The sequence below is a fragment of the Musca autumnalis genome, unplaced genomic scaffold (genome assembly GCF_047663935.1).
Source record: "Musca autumnalis isolate F117 unplaced genomic scaffold, ASM4766393v1 scaffold_3, whole genome shotgun sequence".
In the NCBI taxonomy this organism is placed as follows: domain Eukaryota; kingdom Metazoa; phylum Arthropoda; class Insecta; order Diptera; family Muscidae; genus Musca; species Musca autumnalis.
The window spans coordinates 223,818,548-223,839,850 of record NW_027411866.1 but is presented as its reverse complement, the minus strand read 5'-3'; the positions used below and the strand labels follow the sequence as shown (position 1 = coordinate 223,839,850).

The 21,303-nt window shown below is 36.0% G+C and overlaps 1 pseudogene; it reads right to left on the bottom strand.

Annotated features, from left to right (window-relative positions):
* The window catches only part of LOC141398444 (uncharacterized), a 266,339-nt pseudogene extending 254,805 nt beyond the window's left edge, over window positions 1-11,534 (bottom strand).
* Between the last annotated feature and the right edge of the window lie 9,769 nt (window positions 11,535-21,303).

Here is a 21,303-nt window from a genome sequence, read left to right as displayed (position 1 = left end):
TTGATCTTTCACAGAAATTTAGCATTGGCATATCGTCGGTGTCATGCTTAAGTGTTCAATATGCCATTTTTGACTTTTTGAGATATAGGTGGTTTCTAAGGTTTTCCGGTATGCTCTTTCTGAATTTTTGGTCGACTTTATCCTATCCGCACTAGTTTCGGAGATATCCACGCCTCGACGCGAAAGCATACATTTTTTCAGTTGTGAAATTAATCAAGTTTAAAAACACATTTCAAAAATTAGAACTTTAATTTTTGATTTAGAAGCTTTTAATTTATTGAGGCAAAGATAGCCCCATTGAACGGTACCTCCCTATTTCCGGTATTCTGAAAGTTGTGGCTTCAATTTTCCACCGAAATGGCTGAAATATGGTATTTGGTTTTCATTTGGGGTAATAAACGTTCCATATAAAATCTGTCGATATATGACCACTTTTTAATATAGCCCCCATAAAACGGTACCTCCCGATTTTCGGTATTTTGAAGGTTGTGGCTACATCAACCCAACGAAAAGGCTGAAATTTGGTATTTCGGTTTTGTATTTATTTTTTTATTTTAATTTGTATTTATTTATTTTTTTTTTTTTCAAAATTAACACTATATCGAAAATGGTTCGACCACTTTTGCTTTTGGACCGATTTTAAAACACAAATTAACAAGTAAAAAGGTGTCAGTCGGTTTTGCCGACAGATATATACCCTCAGCCAATGTGAAGCGAAACTTTCAACTCCGTACAGATCGAATGTATTTAAGATCTCTTTAGAATTTTGTGGCCCTTTTAGCCATTTGAACTTGCCAACAAAAACGTGGATTAGGAATTAACTGCACTAATACACAAATGTTGAACTTTTGTAGGGCAGGTACCCTTAGGAAGGAGCGATATTGGCCATTTTAGAAGTTAAACTAAATTTTGATAAAATATTAGGAGATCCAAAGTTTGGATTAAATTGGTTGCCCCATTCAAGTGATATCGTCCTAGCATTTTAGTGACATTATTTAAACATTGGGGAGAAGTACCGAAAGTTGTGGACTGGTATAGCCCATGAAACTAAGTTTGGATATAATATGACGAAGACCAAATGTTGGACCAAATCGGTTGAACAGTTCAAGAGTTATCGTGCTCTCCGACCGCCACATATGGTGACTAGGCCGTGGCGATTTGTAGGGAAGGAAAAAATGATAGTGGGCGCCTGGAGTTTCTGATTCTTGGGATTGTACTGAGCAAAAAAGTCCACTAGACCATATGTCTAAGGTAAAAATCGAGCCCCCGGATTTTGACTTGAAATTTTTTTCAAGGATATTTTGGCCAAACCATATCTCAGAAACTTGACCTATCCTGAAAATTTCCTTTTGCGTTCTTTGGCTGTTACATACATGCCAAAATATCCAAAAAACCTTGAAAAGAAACTTCAAGTCAAAATCCGGGGGCTCGATTTTCACCGTAGGCATATGGTCTAGTGGACTTTTTTGCTCAGTACAATCCCAATAATCAGAAAATTCAGGCGCCCGTGGTGGTGTTCAAATCGCCCCACCCTAATGGTGACATAGGGGTTTTTTACAACTTTCGGACTGTTTTCTCAAGAAATATGGACTTGCCCCTGAAAAAACTTTTACTGTCGTAATTGAGGAAGCGAATGCAAGTTGCTTCAACAAAAATCAAAATGATTCGAGAGAAGGTATTAAAGTGAATTTATCCAACATTTTGGGAGATACCCGAAGGAATGGACAAATATAGTCCATATTCGAACCTGGTCTATATCTGGAAGATACATTATGATGTCTAAAGTATGGTTTAAATTGGTCACTACCATGAAGAGTTGTCGTGCGCACAATTTTTCCGAACATTTGTGAACTGTTGTGGGGAAGGTACCTGAAGAAGTGGACCAATATGGCTTATCTTCAAACTTGAACCAAGTTGGCACAAAATACTATGAAGGCCATATTTTGGACCAAATCGGCAGATCCGTTCGAGATTTATCTTGCGCTCCAACCACTACACACGGGGTTATAGGCATTTTTTACAACATCCAGGCTATTTTCTCAAGAAGTATGGACTTGCCCCTGATGAAACTTGTACCGTCGTATGGGGGCAGTGAATACAAGTTGGCACACCAAAAATCAAAGCAATTCAAGAGCAGTCCCTAAACTGAACTTTTCCGAAATTTTGTTGTGGGAGGTACCCGAAGGAGTGGACCGATTGAGTTCCCTATTGGAACCTCATCTAAGTCTGGTAGGAATTTCACGATGTGCAAAATATGGGCCAAATCGGTTACTCCCTTCAAGAGTTATCGTGCACACAAATTTTCCGAACATTTTCGAACTTTTGCGGGGAAGGTACCGGAAGGAGTGGACCGATATAACGCATCTTCGAACTTAAACTAAGTTTGGACAAAATATTACGAAAGCCAAGTTTTGAACCGATTCGGTTGATCCGTTCGAAAGTTATCGTGCGCTCCAACCAGCCAGACAGGCAAACAAACAGACGGACGGACATTGCTAAATCAACTCCAAATTGTCGGAAACACATTTCGTCCACACATACTCAATGTAGATGTTTTAAGTCTGTGCGACTTAAGACTTCCATATATGGAGAGATCGAATATCGACTATAAAACCAATATATTTTCCAACGTTTAAAGGGGTTTTCAGAATTGTGTGGCCCTTTGTGGAAATAATTATTTTTTGAATATTTATATTAACGATTGTGGACGTTCGGAATTGATGCGGACGTTTTTCTAATAAATTAGATTTGGATTAAATCGAAAAGTGTTGAAATTTAATGGAGGAGGTTATAGTAATAGGTTATACATATTTTGAGAATCATTTCGATCGACAGTTATAATGCAATCCCCTCAATTTTTGTTCGAGGCCACACAGTTAATTTCTATTTGGGATTCGATAGTAAACACTTTGTTACAAAGGAAACCAGAAGAAATAAGTAAAATGTTGGAAGATAAGGGCGTGGCGTGCACCTAAAGACTACCATTAGTTCGCAAAAAAATTTTTGCAAGTTTTTGGAGAAATAAATAGCTATTTCTCGCACTTTATTCACAAAAAGAGTATTTAAGGGGTTTTCAAAAGGATTGCGGAGGAGATACTTAAAGGAATGGGCCGGCTTAGTCGATTATGGAAGTGGATATTATTTTGGGAGTCATATATTTTCGATAGATATCGCGCACACTAGTAATTTCAGTGGGTCATCGTATAACTTTTATACCAGTATGCCATGAAGCATGGACTTGCCCGCGCAAAACATAATGTTGCTGTAAACAGAACCACAACGAACAGCATCGGTATACATTTCCAAAGGATCTTCGAATAGACCCTAAACTGCACTTAGACACAAATTTTGAAGTTTTTTGCGGGAGGTACCCTAAGGAGAGGACCGATATGGGCCATTGTATACAAAATATTAGGATATCCAAATTGGTTACTCCGTTCAAGAGATATGGTGCATACTATTTTAGTGACCTCTTTAAAAATTTGGGGGAAGTACCTGAAGTTGTGGACCGGTGTTGCCCATCTTCGAACTAAAACTAAGTTTGAACAAAATCTGACGAAGGCCAAATTTTGGACCAAATCGGTTGATCAGTTCGAGAGTTATCGGGTACTCCCTTCAAGAGTTTTCGTGCGCACAAATTATCCGAACATTTTCGAACTTTTGTGGGGAGGTACCGGAAAGAGTGGACCGATATAACCCATCTTCGAACTTAAACTATGTTTGGACAAAATATTACGAAAACTACATTTTGGACCAAATCGGTTGATCTGTTCCTACGCTCCAGACAGGCATACGGACAGACATGGCTAAATCAACTCCAAATTGTCTGAAACTGATTTCGTCCAAACATACTTGGGGTCTAAAACCATTATTTCGATGAGGCTCATTTTGCCCTTATGAAAGTGTACATATCAAGCTTTTTGTAGAAAATTAACTTATGTTGAAACTGAGGTATGGGGTATTGTAACTCGCGATCAGTTTTACTATACCATAACTTTTGACCGCATTTCGGTAAAATAAACTGTTTTAACCCGATTCACCGAGGGGTTTCTTAAAATAATAATTTGAGCGGAAGCTGTGGTCGTACTAATGTAAAAAAAATCGAAAAATATCGTTGAAGGAAACGAGTTTCATTATGTTATTTTCCACTTAGTTGTTTTACAACACAATGTAGAGCTTAATGCTCAAAGGAGAAGTTACAGAGTACACTTCAGAGTTGAAGTTTCTAATGTATGATTTTTTAATATATCCACTGTATCTAACTCAAACGGATCCTGACATTTTGAAACCTGAAAAATGAGGTTATTTGAATTTTTGCTCTAATCGGGACGCGCATCTGGATTTCCCTAAAAGCTTATTATTTGATTGCAGATCTCGCCATTTCGCATTTTTTAATGTATAACATGAGGGTGTAGCCCTCACAGGATCACAGTAATCTGCGCCCAAACACGAAATTTGTGTGCGTAAATTTTTCTCTAAAACCTATTTTTTTGGTTTAAAATTTACAAACGTCATTCGATTTCCGTGGAAACCTGCGTAAATTTAGTTTTTTTACGTTCTGAATCTCACAAGCCACGACTCGTAAAAATCCACCCACTAGATCGGCGGATATGATACCCCTCAAATTTCGAAAATTTGCAAAAAATTATTTTGAAAATATCGCATATTAAAACGCGTTTTGGATGTGTCAGTTCTACTTAAATAAATAGATCGATACGCGTGTTTAAACTGCGCGAAAACAGATATTTAAAAACTCTCGTAAATCCAGAGATTTAATAGATTTTTTCTAAAAATTGAGTGCGATGCTACATCCACGGTTCTTGATGGATCGCATTGAAACGGCATAGAATGATGTATTTTTTAATGGTGATTATTGAAATCGGAAATGTAAATTAACTTTGCGGAAATTATGACCATTTTACTGTATTTTGCACCCTAATATGCATCAGATGCTACATCCTGGCCGCCAAATAGAATTTGACAAACTGTGCATCAAATAGGACGGATTGATTCGCTGTGTTGGAAAATCGGATGCGCATCATGTCATTTTCATAATTATGCGGTTTATATGCGTCTCAAATGTTGTAATATTCAATATAACATTATTTTTACGTTATGCCACAATTGGAATTCTTTGTGATTTAATATAAGGTTCTAATAATGTTATCCACTAGGAAAATTATAAGGGAAAAATTTGTTACAAAGGAATATCATCATTATTGCGTGAAATTTTGACGAAAATGCCGAAGAACTCAAACATTTTTTCTCCAACTTTTCCTATAAAACCACAAAAAAATAAAATTAGAATAATCTGATTTTAATTTTTTTGTAATATTTTCTTCGTATTTTTGCAAATAACATGAATACTATAGCTCCAACCTTCACAAGTTAGGTTTCATTTTATTCCTTAAAATGTCTGGATGCTGTTATAATTTTTTTTATATATTTTTCGTAAGTATGAGCGCTATTGTTTCAGAAATATGTTTGTAAATACGTGAAATTATTTAACAAATTTGATTTTTCGCGAATCCATTGAGACTTTGCCATTATTTTTTGCATCATCGCAAAGGTTACAAATTCAGTTAACGATTATAGGATATAACAGCTAACTATATTATGCCGCGATTTTTTTAGAATTTTTTCTAATTATCATAATTAAAACGGTCATATCTTTTGCGCGCAACGATCAAAGTTAGTAACGAAAACGGATTTGGAATGCTGATTTTTTTCTTAATCTATGTACCAAAAATCATTGATTTTTTTTTTTTTTTTTTTGAAATGTAAATGACAATTTTAGAAATTTTTTCTGATATATCACAAATGTTGTCAAATATTTCATATTCCATTTCAAAAAAAAAAAAAAATGTTAAATTTTTTTCGCGCTACATCAAAGATTTTTCGTACATAGGTTAAGAAACAAATTCCCAGTACGAATCCGCTCGCGAGCCAGTTTTATGTTGATGCGGACAAAAGTTATGGCGGTATTATTTTCGTTTTAAAGAAAAAAATATTTTTAAAAACGCTAATTATTTTACCGCGAGCAATTGCTACTAAAAGTTATCTGGAAGGGCTTGAGTTAGTAGATTGCATAATATTCGTTAAATGTTACTCAGTACTCGCGAAATGTATAATAAATTGATAAATTATTGAATGTAAGTCAACTTTTTTCAAAATAAAGGACCCTTTACCCGCTATAAAATTACGAAAAAATTCGTATGGAAGCAAAACTTCACGGCGAATCGAATGATACTAACATCACACAGATTGGTATTATATTTTCGATGTCACAGCCAAAATAAACACATATTTTGGTTAAAAAAATAATTTTTTGTTTGAAAGAATATTTTTTTCACATTCATTATGTAGTATAACATTTTGGAAAAATCTATAGGAATACTTCCTTCATTGTGCTTAAATCTCCACTTAAAATATACGGATTTTGCTTTATAGACATTCATATAAAAGCTTCCCTATTGAGGAAGATAATTGGGTTGCTGAGGATATATCTCAAAGCTTCTGAAATGAAAATAGAGGTCACATAACCCATTTTAATTTATATGCATTTTAAAATACGTGTAAATCACGTAATTATCAAAATCATTTTGTCTGCATGTGATTTTTATGTACAGCAGATCATATCTTTTAATTATATATATTTTTCGAAATTTAACTTGGAGGCTAAGATGTAGCATCGGCTGCATTTCAGCATTAAAAAAAAAAAAACACCTATAAAATATCGCTAATTTGCGCAATGTATACAATTTTTGTCCGCATCCGATTTCAGTGTCGCCATGAAAATGTACATTGACATAAATATATCCATTTCAAGGCGATCAATCAAGAACCGGGGATGTAGCATCACACACTATTTTTTGGAATAAAATGAATGAAGCTCCCCTATCAGTGAAGTTTTTAAATCTCTGTTTCCGCTAAAACGCAGATGCTGCACAATCGCGATAAAATACGCGATTTATTGGATCCGGAACGTAAAAAACTAAAATGTGCAATGGAGTACGAGGTATTGTAATGACAATTGCAAATATTAGACCCGAAAATATGATTTTTAGAAAAATGTTTGCACAAAATTTCCGCATTTGGATGCAGATTTCTATGAAGCTGTGTAGACTACATTCACAATATACGTGTTAAATACCTCAGAATCGCTAGTACTACAATCCTATATATGATTATTTGAAAACCATGTTTGTGGAATGAAATTAGAAGAAAATTTAAAAAACACTTAAAATCTGGCTGCAAATTGTCAACATCATTAAGTGATAGACGCAGATAAAATTTTGAAAAGTTATACATTGGAGTGATAATCCTTATTAAGGTGGCTTCTACTTTTACTTTGACAAGAAAATCGTGAGAAGATCGTTACTCATAAATCGAGAGAAAACAAAAAAGACAATTTGGCTTCAACCCATTTTTACCCATTTTTTAACATAAATATAGCCACAGCTTCCACGCAAATTATCTTTTAATGCCAATATTTTTTGCCACGTCCAAACACATTTCATTTTATCCAAAAATATTTAATTTTTGGCTTCAGCTATGTTAAATTTTCAAAAATATTGGTGATATACCCTTGTTGGCAAAAATGCTGAGGGTATACAAATTTAAAGGTACCTAGAATTGATAGTAAAGTTTTACAGAAGCTATACCAGAACGTGCACACAACTTCTTGGGGAAAAGTTCCATGGGAATCCCAAATACCGATTTACCTCAAATTCTGTTAGAAAATTAGGTGAAAACCTTCAAAATATCTAAAATCAGGTGGTTCATAAATTTGTTTGCGGCCATATTTTTGCAAATAGAGTCCTATCTCAACATTCGGACAGACATATCCAATCAGAATTTTGCATTGATTAAGAATATACGGTCAGAAATTATTGATTCAATGCTATGAAAATCGAAAAACAAAGTGAATATACCCTCCATATTTAAGTAGAGGATATCAAAAACGATTTACTAAAAATAATCTGACTATAAACGACTTGTAGACACGAACTGACAGTGGAACTAAAAGGGTAGTGTGTAATACTATCTCCTTACTAAATGCGCCAAGGCGAAAATATTACTCTGGCTAGCTTCAAAATGTTCTGTTTAATCTTAGTAAGTATGTAAGATGTTCTTATTAAAGCGTATTGCTTATTACAAAGATAACAATTAAGAAAATATCAGGCGACTTGGTCGGCAGAGAAAAACCCTCAGCCTCAGACCTAAAGGAAATAGATAACACACAATACTTCTGACGTCTATATAATACGATGTACAATGTTTGGACTAAATCAGTTTCTCCTTTCGAGGGTTATCTTACGTACTACCCAGTTCAATTGGTGTCGCCAGGCTTTTTGGAGCGTTTGGACCATTTCATCAAAAAGTAAGGACTTGCTCCTGAAAAAACATGTACCGTCGTAATGGGGAAGGCAAATACAAGTTGTTACAAAAAATCAAAGGGATTCGAATCCCAAAGTTTGAACCGAATTGGCTAAACCGTTCGATAGTTATCGTGCGTTCAAGACGCTACACATGACGCGATATGGTTTTTTAACAGCTTTCGGACAATTTTTTCAGAAAGAATGTCGTAATGGGTGCAAAAAATACAAGTTGTTACAAAAAGAAACAAAACGATTTGATGGCAGGCCTCAAGCTACACTTTTCCCAAATTTTGTGTGGGAGGTACTCGAAGGCGTGAACCTATATAGTCCATATTCAAACCTGATCTATGTCCCGCAGAGATATTACGATATGAAAAGTATAGATCAAATCTGTTGTTGCCTTTTTGAACTTTTGTGTGGGATGTACCTGAAGGAGTGGACCGATATGGCCTATCTTGGAACTTATACTAAGATTGGACAAAATTTTATGAACGCCAAATTTTGGATCGAATCGGCCTATCCGTTTGAGAGTTATCGAGCGCTCCAACCACTACACATGATACCGTAGGGATTTTTTACAGCTTTCTGACTCTTTTCTCAGGAAATATGGACTTGCCCCTGATGAAACCTGTTTTGTCGTAATTTGGGCAGCGAATACAAGTTGCTGCAACAAAAATCAAAACGATCCGAGAGTAGTTCCTAAACAGAAATTTTCCGAAATTTTGTGTGGGAGGTACCCGAAGGAGTGGACCGCTAGAGTCCATATCGGAACCTCATCTAAGTCTTGTAAAAATTTCATGATGACTTTGTACCAATGACTTTGGGCCAAATCGGTTACTCCCTTCAAAAGTTATCGTGCGCACAACTTTTCCGAACATTTTCGAACTTTTGTGGGGGAGGTACCGGAAGGAGTGGACCGATATAAACCATTTTCGAACTTAAACTAAGTTTGGGCAAAATATTACGAAAGCCAATTTTTGGACCAAATCGGTTGATACGTTCAAGAGTTATCGTGCGCTCCAGCCAGCCAGACAGACAGACGGACATTGCTAAATCAACTGCAAATTGTCTGAAACAGATTTCGTCCAAACATACTTGGGGTTTAAAACCATTATTTCGATGAGACAAATTTTGCCCGCATGAAAGTGTATATACCCTCGTTAGCATAAATGCTGAGGGTATAAAAACAGGCGTGGTCGGGTCTTTAGGTCCCAAAGAAGTACTACTTTGTAGATTAATCTGTAAATGTTTAAACCGATACATGCGTAATTTTTGCAAATATAGTGATTTTTAAAAATATATAAATTTTAGGAAAATCTGTTCATTAGTTTTTGCAGAAAAACTTTAAATTGCAAATTTAAGTTGAAATAAAAATTGAAATTATTCATAAAGATATGGCCTTTATTTTTAAATATGGCAAAGGGAAGTACTCCGCCCCCTTCGAAATTCAAGAAAACATGCATCCTCTTTCCACCGGAAGCCATCCCTGTACAATCCCTGTTGAGTAGTTTTGAAGATGTAACATATTTTAAAAATTGGGCGTGGTCAAGTCTTTGGGTCGGAGACACAATCACAATTGTTTCCAAGCCGTTACATTCGTTATTATTTTAAATATATAATTTTTTAAAAAAATAGGGTATAGGGGAAATGCCCCGCCTATTTTCACCGGGGGCCATCCCTGTACATTCCATGACAATTTCAGGAAAATCAGTTCAGTAGTTATTTTAGAAAAGTTTAAAATTGAAAATTGAAAAAAGTGGACGTAAAACTGGTTACACAAGAACCTACGTTGGGCTATGACGAAGATTTCAAAAAAAGAATTATCGAAATCGGTCCAGCCATTCGCAATTGATGCCATTACCAACGAACGACATTTGATTTTTAATTAATTCTCTTTCGAGTTGAGCTGTTTAGACCTTAGAAATATGTAAATTGAAAAATTAGGAGTCTACTGAAGTCCCATGCATCCAACCATAACGCTACGTTTCACGGGTGGTTAAGCCGATCTTCAGGCGTATTAGGATGTTTTTTTATTTATAAAGATATATTAATAAGCTTTTGTTTCATTAAGCTTTTCTGCGCTTTTCATTAACTGAAACCTGTTATTTTATATACACAATTTTAATACTATTTTTATTTTTATTCTATTCTTCCTATATTCATCTTAAGTTTTGTTTGTACTGAAATAGTCAAATTTTACTTTGGTCGATTTGCAAGTAAACTTTTGGTGAAATTCTGCATGGCAACTCTAAAGAGGATATAAACAATTTTACGATGACAATAGTTTTGTAATGTTTTAATAGCCAAACGGCAATGGTGATGGCAGAGAATAGTTGTGGTAATGTTGGTCCGGTGTGTCTCTGTGTGTGCGTGTGTTTGTTTGCCTTTAGTACACCACTGTCGCTGGCGGTTAAATTGTACAACTCCACAAACATGTGGTAGTCTTTCGATCAGAGAAAACAACAAAAACAAAATACGGATGACAGCAAACACTTACAATAGTACATAAATAACGGCTCGAACAACAACAGGAAACACTATTTATGTTGAGGGCTAGATGTGCGTGCCCGCGTGCAAACTGTAACTGTATGACTGTGTGTGTATATTTTTAAACTTCGACAATAAGAGCAACAACAACACTAAGCACGGCAATTGTAAACTATTAACGATGCAAGAAAATGCAATACAAAAACAACAACGGTCAACGGAAGTTGTTCGAACGGAAGCGGAAATTGTATTAAAATTCACTTGTTCTCTTTCGGTTTGTTGTCGAATGGTGGTGTTAGAAATTCTTGACTTTTGCAAAAATAACACGATGCAATTATTCACAACTAATTCTTAAAATATTTTTTTTCTTTTAATTTTAAAACACCATTAATACCATTGGTATTTAAACACATTTGAAATATTTCTTTTCGTTTTAAAAACCAAGCATTTTTTTTAATTTTCCACCACACCCTATTTTTTAATCTTTTTTATTGCAATTTTTTTATTATTATTAAAAATTTATTGATCATAAATAATTTCTTCTGCCTTCTTTTTGGTTGATTGGATGTTGTTAATAATGATGGCACACTTAAAAAATTTTATTCGTTTTTGCTGCTCTACCAGACGAGTAACATTAACGTCACGTTAAGTGGTCGCACGACAACTAAATTGTTTCGTTTATTAACAGTAACTCAATAGTCCTGAAAATCCTCGGGACAAATCATAGAATTTCGTCGAAATACGAAGTGTAAACTTCGTAAGCTATACAATAACCACAACACACTTATGACACGAACTGGTCGAAAATGTTTGGTTACAATGTAGAGATACATGTTGCTATACATTTGACGTATGATGTTGCATAGGTTAACATTGTTGTAGTCGTGGTGCTTGAAAAGAAGCTGAAAGGATAACATAGAAATGTAAGATATGGAGAAATTGATTGTTGGTGTGATAATAACATTTACATTGACCATTATTGAACACAAAATACGAAGAAGAGTTTATGGAAACGACTGACTGATATACATAGATTAATGGCCTGTTTCAGTAAGACGATTCATTTATTCGTTCGTTCGAACTACTACCAAACTCCACTGGTTGTATAAAATATATGTTTCATTTAAAGCAAAAATGAATCAAATAATTTTAAAAACAAGTAAACAAGTATCAGTCGGCTTTGCCGACAGAGATATACCCTCAGCCTACGTGAATTGAAACTATCATCTACGGACAGATCAACTTTATTTTAGGTTTTTACAGAATTTTGTGGCCCTTTTTGGACATTTCAACTTGCAGACAAAAATCTGGATTAGGATTAAAATTCAAAATTGTTGTGGAGGAGGTACTTAAAGAAATATAACGACATAGTCCATTATGGAAGTCTTATATTAGGAGTCATATATTTTCGATAGATATCGCGCCAAACATTTCAGTGGGTCATCGAAAAACTTTTGGACCATTATGCCCGGTACCATGGGCTTGTCCACGGAAAACATAATATCGCTGTAAACAGTGCCACAATGAACAGTATTGGTATACATTTCCACATGAACTTCGAACAGACCCTAAACAGCACTTAAACACAAATGTTGACTTTTTGTGGGGGAGTTACCCTAAGGAGAGGACTGATGCGGGCCGAGATAAACGAAATTTTCACAAACTATCCAAAGTTTTGACCAAATTGGTTGCTCCGTTCAAGAAATATCGTGCATACCATTACTAGTACTGGAAGTTGTGGACCGGTATTGCCCATCATTGACCGGTATTGCCCATCTTGGACAAAATATGACGAAGGCCAAATTTTGGACCAAATCGGTTGATCAGTTCGAGAGTTATTGTGCTCTCCAGCCACTACATAAGGTGCCACAGAGGGTTTTTACACCTTTCAGGCTGTTTTCTCAAGAAGTATGGACTTGCCCCCGAAAAAACTTTTACCTTTGTAATTAAGGCAGCGAACGCAAGTTGCTTCAACAAAAATTAAAGTGATTCGAAAACAGGTCTTAAAGTGAACTTACCGAAATTTCGTGTGGGAGGTATCCGAAGGAGGGGACAAATATAATCCATACTCGAACCTGATCTATATTAGGTAGATATATTAGGAATTGTAAAGTATGGACCAAATCGGTTACTCCCTTCAAAAGTTATCGTGCGCACAATTTTCCGAACATTTTTGAACTTTTGCCGGCGACGTAGCTGAAGAAGTGGACCGATATGGCTTATCTTCGAATTTAAACTAAGTCTGGACAAAATATTACGAAGGTCGAATTTTGAACCGAATCGGCAGATCCGTTCGAGAGTTATCATGCGCTCTAACCACTTCACACGGTACCATAGGGGTTCTTTTGCAACTATCGGCCTATTTTCTCAGGAAGTAAGTAGGGCAGTAAATACAAGTTGCTACAAAAAACCAAAGCGATTCGAGAGCTGGCCCTAAACTGAACTTTTCCGAAATTTTGTGTGGGAGGTACCTGAAGAAATGGACCGATTGTGTCATCTAAGATTGGTAGAAAATTCACGATGTGCAAAGTATGGACCAAATCGCTTACTCCCTTCAAGAGTTATTGTGCGTACAATATTTCGGAACATTTTCGAACTTCTGTGGGGGAGGTACCGAAATGAGTGGATCGATATAACCCATCTTCGAACTCAAACTAATATTGGACAAAATATTACGAAAGCCAAAGGTTGAAACGAATCGATTGATCCGATCGAGAGTTATCGTTAGAATCCACTATCTTTTGATATTGCTATGATGTAGTTGAACATGCTTCGGAAGCATTTTGTAGAATTACGAAAGTTCTAATGCCATAATTTTGGGGGAGACGTTTGTTGACCACATGAAACCCCAAATTCGGTCATCTTAAAAAAATACCTGAAATCGTTTGGTACAGTTTTATGATACCTATACCACAACGAAGACCTATGTCTATAATTGTTGATGGAGAAGTTTTTACCCACTGGAAACCGCAAAATACCAAATGACATCCAATGTTGCCAAAAATGTAAGTAAGAACTTTAAAAAGTTGAATTCGGTGGTGATAAGGGACGTGAATCTAAAGTCAAAATTTTTGGTTAAAAAATTTAATTTTTAAACCCTACATCACCATGTGGGGAGCGTATTATAAGTTCATCGAGATCGCATGGAAATGATGGTCCTGGACCTTTATTTATATATACCAACATAAATGTCTCGACGAGCTGAGTCAGTCGACCTGGCTATGTGTGCACGTCTATCCATATTGTGACGACCAAAAATCACCTGGGTTCATTTTTGCCCACACCCACTGAAGTTTTCATATTGAATTGTTTTTCTTTTGCATATACTAAATAAATCAACTTAATCTTAACCTATGTGAGCGACTTTTGTGTTCTGAGGCCACATTACAGATAAAGAGAGTGAGAGATCCGCCGTTATCGCCCAAAAACAACGAGGCAGCAGTCATCACTACCATGTGGTGATGATCACTGGCTGTGTTGTTGGGATGTTTAAATTTGGTAAACAAGTTCCCGTTGCTCCATTACAAACACTTGGTTGAGTGGTAAACAAGGTCCCGTTAATCCACCACAGAACACGTGGCTGATTCCACTATAAAAGGGCGACCTAACTTAGAACGGGGACAGTCAGCAACAGACCAGCGAAGCAGCATCGACCTCGGTAAGTAATAGAATCTCCAGGAAAATCCTTGGGCATCCTGGAATATCCTGCCGACATCCTTGAGTATCCTGCTGACATCCTTGAGTATCCTGCCGACATCCTGGAGTATCCTTCCGACATTCTTGAATATCCTGCCGACATCCTTGAGTATCCTGTCGACATCCTTGAATATCCTGCCGACATCCTTTAGTATCCTGCCGACATCCGTGAGTATCCTGCCGACATCCTTGCATATCCCTTATACTTCCTTGAAGAATCCTCGGACATCCTTGGTAAGTCCTCCCCGCCCTGTGATTATCTTTGATTAACCTCGAAGTAATGCTTGAGTACTTATTAAGGTCTCTCGCAACCCAAAACCCAGTAGTGCTTGAGTACTTATTAAGGTCTTGTAGGGGCACCTGTAGATACCCCTATGCATTTAGGTTTTTGATTTATTATGGCACCCCCTATGATGAGAGTTGGACATCCCTTCTTACATCTGTTGTCGGTCCATATGTTAACTTACATTATGGTTTACATATGTTATCTTACATTACATACCTCTTTAGTATTCTATTTATTGATCGCCTAAAGCTTGTCGATCAACAAAGCTTACGATAGCTCAGTGGGTGTGCTGTGCAGTACGGGTCGTGGAACCCAGGTTCGATTCCCACGACCAGCGATGTTTTTTTTTTTTGTTTTTTCTTATTACTATAATTTAAACAAATGGGTTTTTTACCTTATAACTTAATGGAAATTATAACGAGATAAACGCACACAAATTCTGGTTTGATGGTATATAATTTGTTCGCAAGAGCTTTGGTTTTTTCCGGATGTTAAAATTTCCCTTTTGTAACAGAAAGTGGAGAGAAATGCTTTCCCTTTTTATTACCTTTCTCTTTTCATTCAATGTCATACCCACACATAGATAACCTTGTCATATTTCGTTGAGTGAAATATAATTTTTTTATGATTTTATTAGAAGCCATATTTATTCTGGAATTTTGGGTCTGTATTGGTAATTCAGCCATTTCTCTTGCAAAATAGCCGAGGTTACAAAAGGTGGCTAAGGGTAAAATTTGCTGATCATTTTGTTCTAACATTGAAAATGTTAATTTCATAATCCAAGTGCTTCGTTATTAGTCCTTAAAATAAAGTATTATCCTTTCGAGTGAATAAAGTTATATCCTTGAACCTATTTTGTAAAAATCCTTGTTCAAGAGAAACAAACACATTTCGTGAAACATATTTGTTGTCATTTTAAGCAAAAGTGGCTGTTCGCCGTAATAGAGTGACAAGTAGTTAGTTTTTTTGCTAACCTAAATTTTACCAAAAATATCTGGTCGCCACAATCAACATATTTATGCTTGAAGGTTTTTGAATGCAAATTCTTTGGTGGCTTGATGCACAATCTTGTTCCTGAACACTTGGAAATTGTTCCCTGGCAATATTATTCAAATTTGTTTGGATATTTCTACTTTGGTAAGCCCAAGACAACCACATAAAACCTCTCTAATATACGAGAGCTAATTTTCCTGTTTTGCATTCTTATGTTTCTAGAACACCCTTGTCCCTGGTTCTGAAATCTATTCCCCCCTTGAGTCTACAAGCTTTGTATCCGGAGAGATTCATGAACGACATGCAGTGTTTAGTCGTTTTCGGGGCTTGTGTTAAGTGGTTGCCATCCAAGCCGACGGGAAAAATTGTGATGAAAAGTTGATTTAAAAACCGCTTAGAACAGTGATCCTCGATTGAATAGTGAATTCCAGATCTCGTTGATTAATATTAAAGTCAGAAACTAGTGTCCATTACATTTTTTTTCCTTCTTAAGACGTTAAATGAAGTTAATTTTTCATTCTGAAATTACAAACATTTTCTATTGTTTGTTGGTAAATGGTGTGCGAAAAATTTATACTCTCTTGTAAAACGGCGATCACATAGAAACGTTCGGAATAGAATCAACAATCTGTCTAAATTGAGAAAAAATAATTAAAAAGATCATTAAAATTAATCGAAGTGCTTTTAGTTTTGTGTTAAATAGTTCTGAAACAGTTTGAATTGAAAAAAAATCACATCTGATCATAAAAACATTAATGGCCTGTTTCACTAAGACGATTCGAATACGAATTGGTTCGATCTACTACCAAACTTCTGGTATTTTTGAAACATATTTGAATTGTTTTATTATCAATCAAACAAACATTTCCTACAACAACATGAGTTTGGTAGTAAATCGAACGAATTTGAATTCGAATCGTCTTAAAGAAACAGGCCATAAATAAGTGGTAAAACTTGCATGAAATACATAATCTGCTTGCTAAAAGTGAAATAAATCGACGTTTAGAGCTTGCTGTGGGTATATTAAACAACCACCCCTACCCCCTCGAAAGGCCTTTCAACGTGGGAGCAGCGCCAATTAACAAGTAAGTGGTCAAACTCTTATACTCATATCAAATAAACACAAAAAGTGCTAAGAAACCCAGAGAATAAACAGGAAAACCGTTATATCTCTCAATTCATACAATCGTTCTAAAAGTTGTAAAAATTAAAAACAAATGGTTTTCAAAAATTTTTGAAACTTTTTGAATTTATTATGATTTAAAATAAATTTAAAAAATATCCTTGGGTTTATTTGTGTTTGTTTGATCGTTTTGCGTTAATACACTAGTGATGTAGATCTGGTTGTAATTTTAATGTTAAGCACAGTGTTAACAGTTGACAAGCTGTTAAAGGTATTGTTCTTCTGTTAGCTTTGTTAAAGAGAGAATATATTTTGAAAATCACTGTTTTGGTACATTTTTCAATTGCTAATAACTAATTTTTGTTTGGATTTTTGTTTAATAAATTTTACGATCTATCATTACTATTGCAACCAGTAAACATCATTACTCATTGTTTTTATATTTGATGTGATTTGGCTATATAATTCGATTCTGATTATTACTAATTCGCGTTTAAATTCTTGTCAAGAAATTCAAAGCTGATGACATACGCTAGTATGTGTGTGCGTGTGCATAAACCCATTCAGGTCATTGCACTCACCAGCGTACGTAAAATTACTTTAAATAACATTTCCAATCGTTTCGTATTTTCCATAGGAACAATACAAAACGAAACATAGCCCACGTTGGCCGAGCTCGCTGTTTAGTTTTGTTTTATTTACATTCGTGAGTGCGAACAAAACGAAAAGCGAAAAGTACTCAACTCCACAAGAGCAGATAGAAAACGGAATAGTACTAAACACATGTGAATAAATCAAAAACGTTTGGTGGTTGAAAAAATTCACTGTGGTATGCTGATGCTAACTTATAGAGTTGTTAAGCCATCACATGTGTGTGTGTGTCTGAGTGTGTCATTGACAATACGCACGGCAAACGTTTCCCAAAAATACTTCTTGTTTCGGTGATGAATGAAACAACTCGGCAAAGCATAGCCGAAGTACATTTCAGCAATAGTACGGTTTCCATCTTTTTACATTGTTTTGGTTGTGAGAATGAAACGATTCAGAGAAGCTGAAAAGTTTGTGGCTTTGTGTGATTGGTACGGGAATCGTTTTGTTTGTTTCCGTTCATTGGCACTCACAGCTGTTTTGATGACCATAATCAGAAACGAAACAAAAGAAAGAACACACACATTGTTTTTTGGTATATTAATGATCTTTCTAATGTAGTCGAGTTAATGTAAATTATTTAGCTTCGAACCGAAATTTCTATTTCCTGGCCGATTTTACATCCACATCCATGGATGTATAACATGCATATATTTGAAAACAAGAAGACTGAAAAGAAAAACGAAGTTTGATCAATTTGCTACCTCACACCATTTCAAACTTAGTCCCAATTTACATTAGGCGAGTTTACTTGCGGCAATTGTCAGTTTGTAGGTGAGAGAGGGGGCTGAGAGGAGGCAAAGGGTTACCATATGCCTCACCTCTCTCTCCATCAAACTGACAATTGCCGCAAGTAAACTCGACTAATGTAAATTGGGACTTTCATCAAAGGAATAATATTTGTTTATGAATTACTATATCCCAACATACATATTTAATTTAGACTGATATTTAAAATTTGAAACTCATATATCTGGCTCAAAACTTGTTGATATATTTCTATATGGGTTTTTTAAACCAAAACTAGTGATTTGTTACTGATGTTTAGTATGAATTTTATATATCTTGTATCTTCGCTTTCGATATTATTTTGTCTGCTTCATTTCTTAGCTGTCGAATTAAGTTGAGGATTATTTATAAAATTATTATTTTAAATTTATTTTCAATAAAATGTCTGATTTTGTAATTATGCACTAAACGAACTTTTAGTCTATTGATCCAACTTAGTTAACATCCTTTGGAAAAATTTTAGCTGAATTAAACCGATGCTCGCTACAGTCTCTTGCAACACATAACACAGTAGTGCTTGAGTACTTATCAAGGTCTCTTGCAACCCATAACCCCGTAGTGCTTGAGTACTTATAAAGGTCTCTTGCAACCCATAACCCAGTGGTGCCTGAGTACTTATTAAGGTCTCTCGCAACCCACAACCCAGTAGTGCTTGAGTACTTATTAAGGTCTCTTGCAACCCATTACCCAGTAGTGCTTGAGTACTTATTAAGGTCTCTCGTAATCCGCAACCTGATTTAGATATGCTAGTAGTAGTATTTGAGTCTCGCACCTCCACCCTATTAGTAGCGAAATCCCATTAGGTACCCGAAAGAGCCATCCCAGTATACCCGGGCAACCGTAGAGTACTTACCCAAGTCCCCGTTAAATCAACCCCCCGGCATTCCCGTTCCACCACCAAGAGTACTTATCCAGGTCTCTGTTAAATCAACCCCTCCGGCTTCCCCATCGCACTACCACGAGTACTTATCCAGGCCTCGTGTCCCGAATCCAGTAAGCCCATCTAATAACCCGTGGACGGCGGACCATTATCATGTAACACTTTATATTCATAGATGTACAATCAATCAGTGAACTTATTATATATAAAATCCTTTAGTCATTGAATAAAATTTGATTTAGAGAACAACAAAAAATGCTTGTCTTTCTCTTTCTCTCTCACAAATTAGAAATAAATTTCTGTACGAACCGCTGGACCCCGGCGAGCTATTCTAGCCTACGGGGAGAAATCCCGTCGTTACAATATAAACTTTGTAATCACGCCGCAGGTCGCAATTTAGATCGGATCGTCACCAAATTTCGGATGTTTATGGGGGTCCCGGAGGGAAAGAATGGACAAAAAATTATTGGGAAAAAGTCAACGTTTTATTCATAGAGAATATCTCCGCTTCTATATGGTGTAAAATGTTGGATACCAGAGGCCTCCACCAACGAATCCATGGTATAACCAGGAGTGCCGTGCTGCTACCGAAGTGAAGAATGCGGTATATTGCACTAGTTTACCATCAGTAGCAATTCGTAGAGAACGAGAGTTATCGGCAGAAAATTAAAGAAGAAAAACGTCTTTTCCGCAGGAAAAAGAGAGAATTTGAAAAGCAGAAGTACGAAATATCGAGATGTTTTAGATGGTTGAAGGAGGATCTGCTAAATTGGTCTGGAAGTAAAGGGTGAAAACACCAAGCTGAACATATCGACGCGAAATGCGGCCACAAAACACGGGCCAATTGTATAACGATTGAGACACCTCCAAAACAGCATCTTCTGGCGACAAAAATTGTTGACCACGCCTTTTTATATGGAGGGTATAATTAAATTCATTCCGTTTGTAACACATGGAAATATTCATCGAATACCCTATAAAGTATATATAGCGATTTCTGAGTGAAATCGGAGTATTTCTTTGCATGTAGTTTTTACAGAATTTGACTTTTTCAAGGCGCGATATCTCTGGAATCGTTAGACCAAAAAAATCTGAAAATATACTAAAATGTTTTCCTAATGAGCAGCATCACCGCAGGAAAAAATAAGAAATCCCCATATGTATTCTTAAACAGGGTAAAATTCTAAGTCGATATAAATATGTCCGTCCGTCTGTTGAAATCAAGATACAGCTCGCAATTTTCAAGATAGAGATTTGTAATTTGGTATAGAAGATTCTATTACTCCTCGGATGTTTGGTATTGCAAATTGAATATATCGGACCACGTTCTGATGTCCTCGCCTTCATATAGCCAACATATTGTAAGGTTGCGGCCACAAAAATCCACCGAAATGGACAAAATTTGGTATTTGGTCTTTATTTGGGGTATTAAACGTTTCGTATGAAATTTTTCGGTATAGGTCGACGCCTTAGTTAGCCCCATTGGATGGTACGAACCGATTTTCGGCATTTTAAAGGTTTTAGCTTAATTATCACACCGAAATGGCTAACATTATGTACTTAGTCCTCGTATATGCCCACTCCTTCGTATAGTGCCCATAGAACGGCACCTCCCATTTTCCGTATTTTGAAGGTTGTGGCCACAGTAATCCCCCGAAATGGCTGAAATTTGGTATTTAGTCCTTGTTGTAGGTATATGCCTTTCCGACTGAAATTCTTCGGTATAGGTCCACGTTTTGATATTGCCCTCGTAGAACGGTACCTCCTGATTTTCGTAATTGTAAAGGTTGCGACGTCAATATCCCACCGAATGACTAACATTTTTTTATTTAGTCTTCCATGGGGTTATAAAATATTCCAGAAGAGAATTATCAGTATAGGTTCGCGGGTTCCTATATCTCCCATAGAAGCGTACCGAAATATCGGAAAATTCTTTGAGCCTAAAAACTTTCCGCCAGATATTTGTAGGATAGATCGACGATTTGATACAGTACCTCCCGAAGTTGGGTATTTGAAAGTT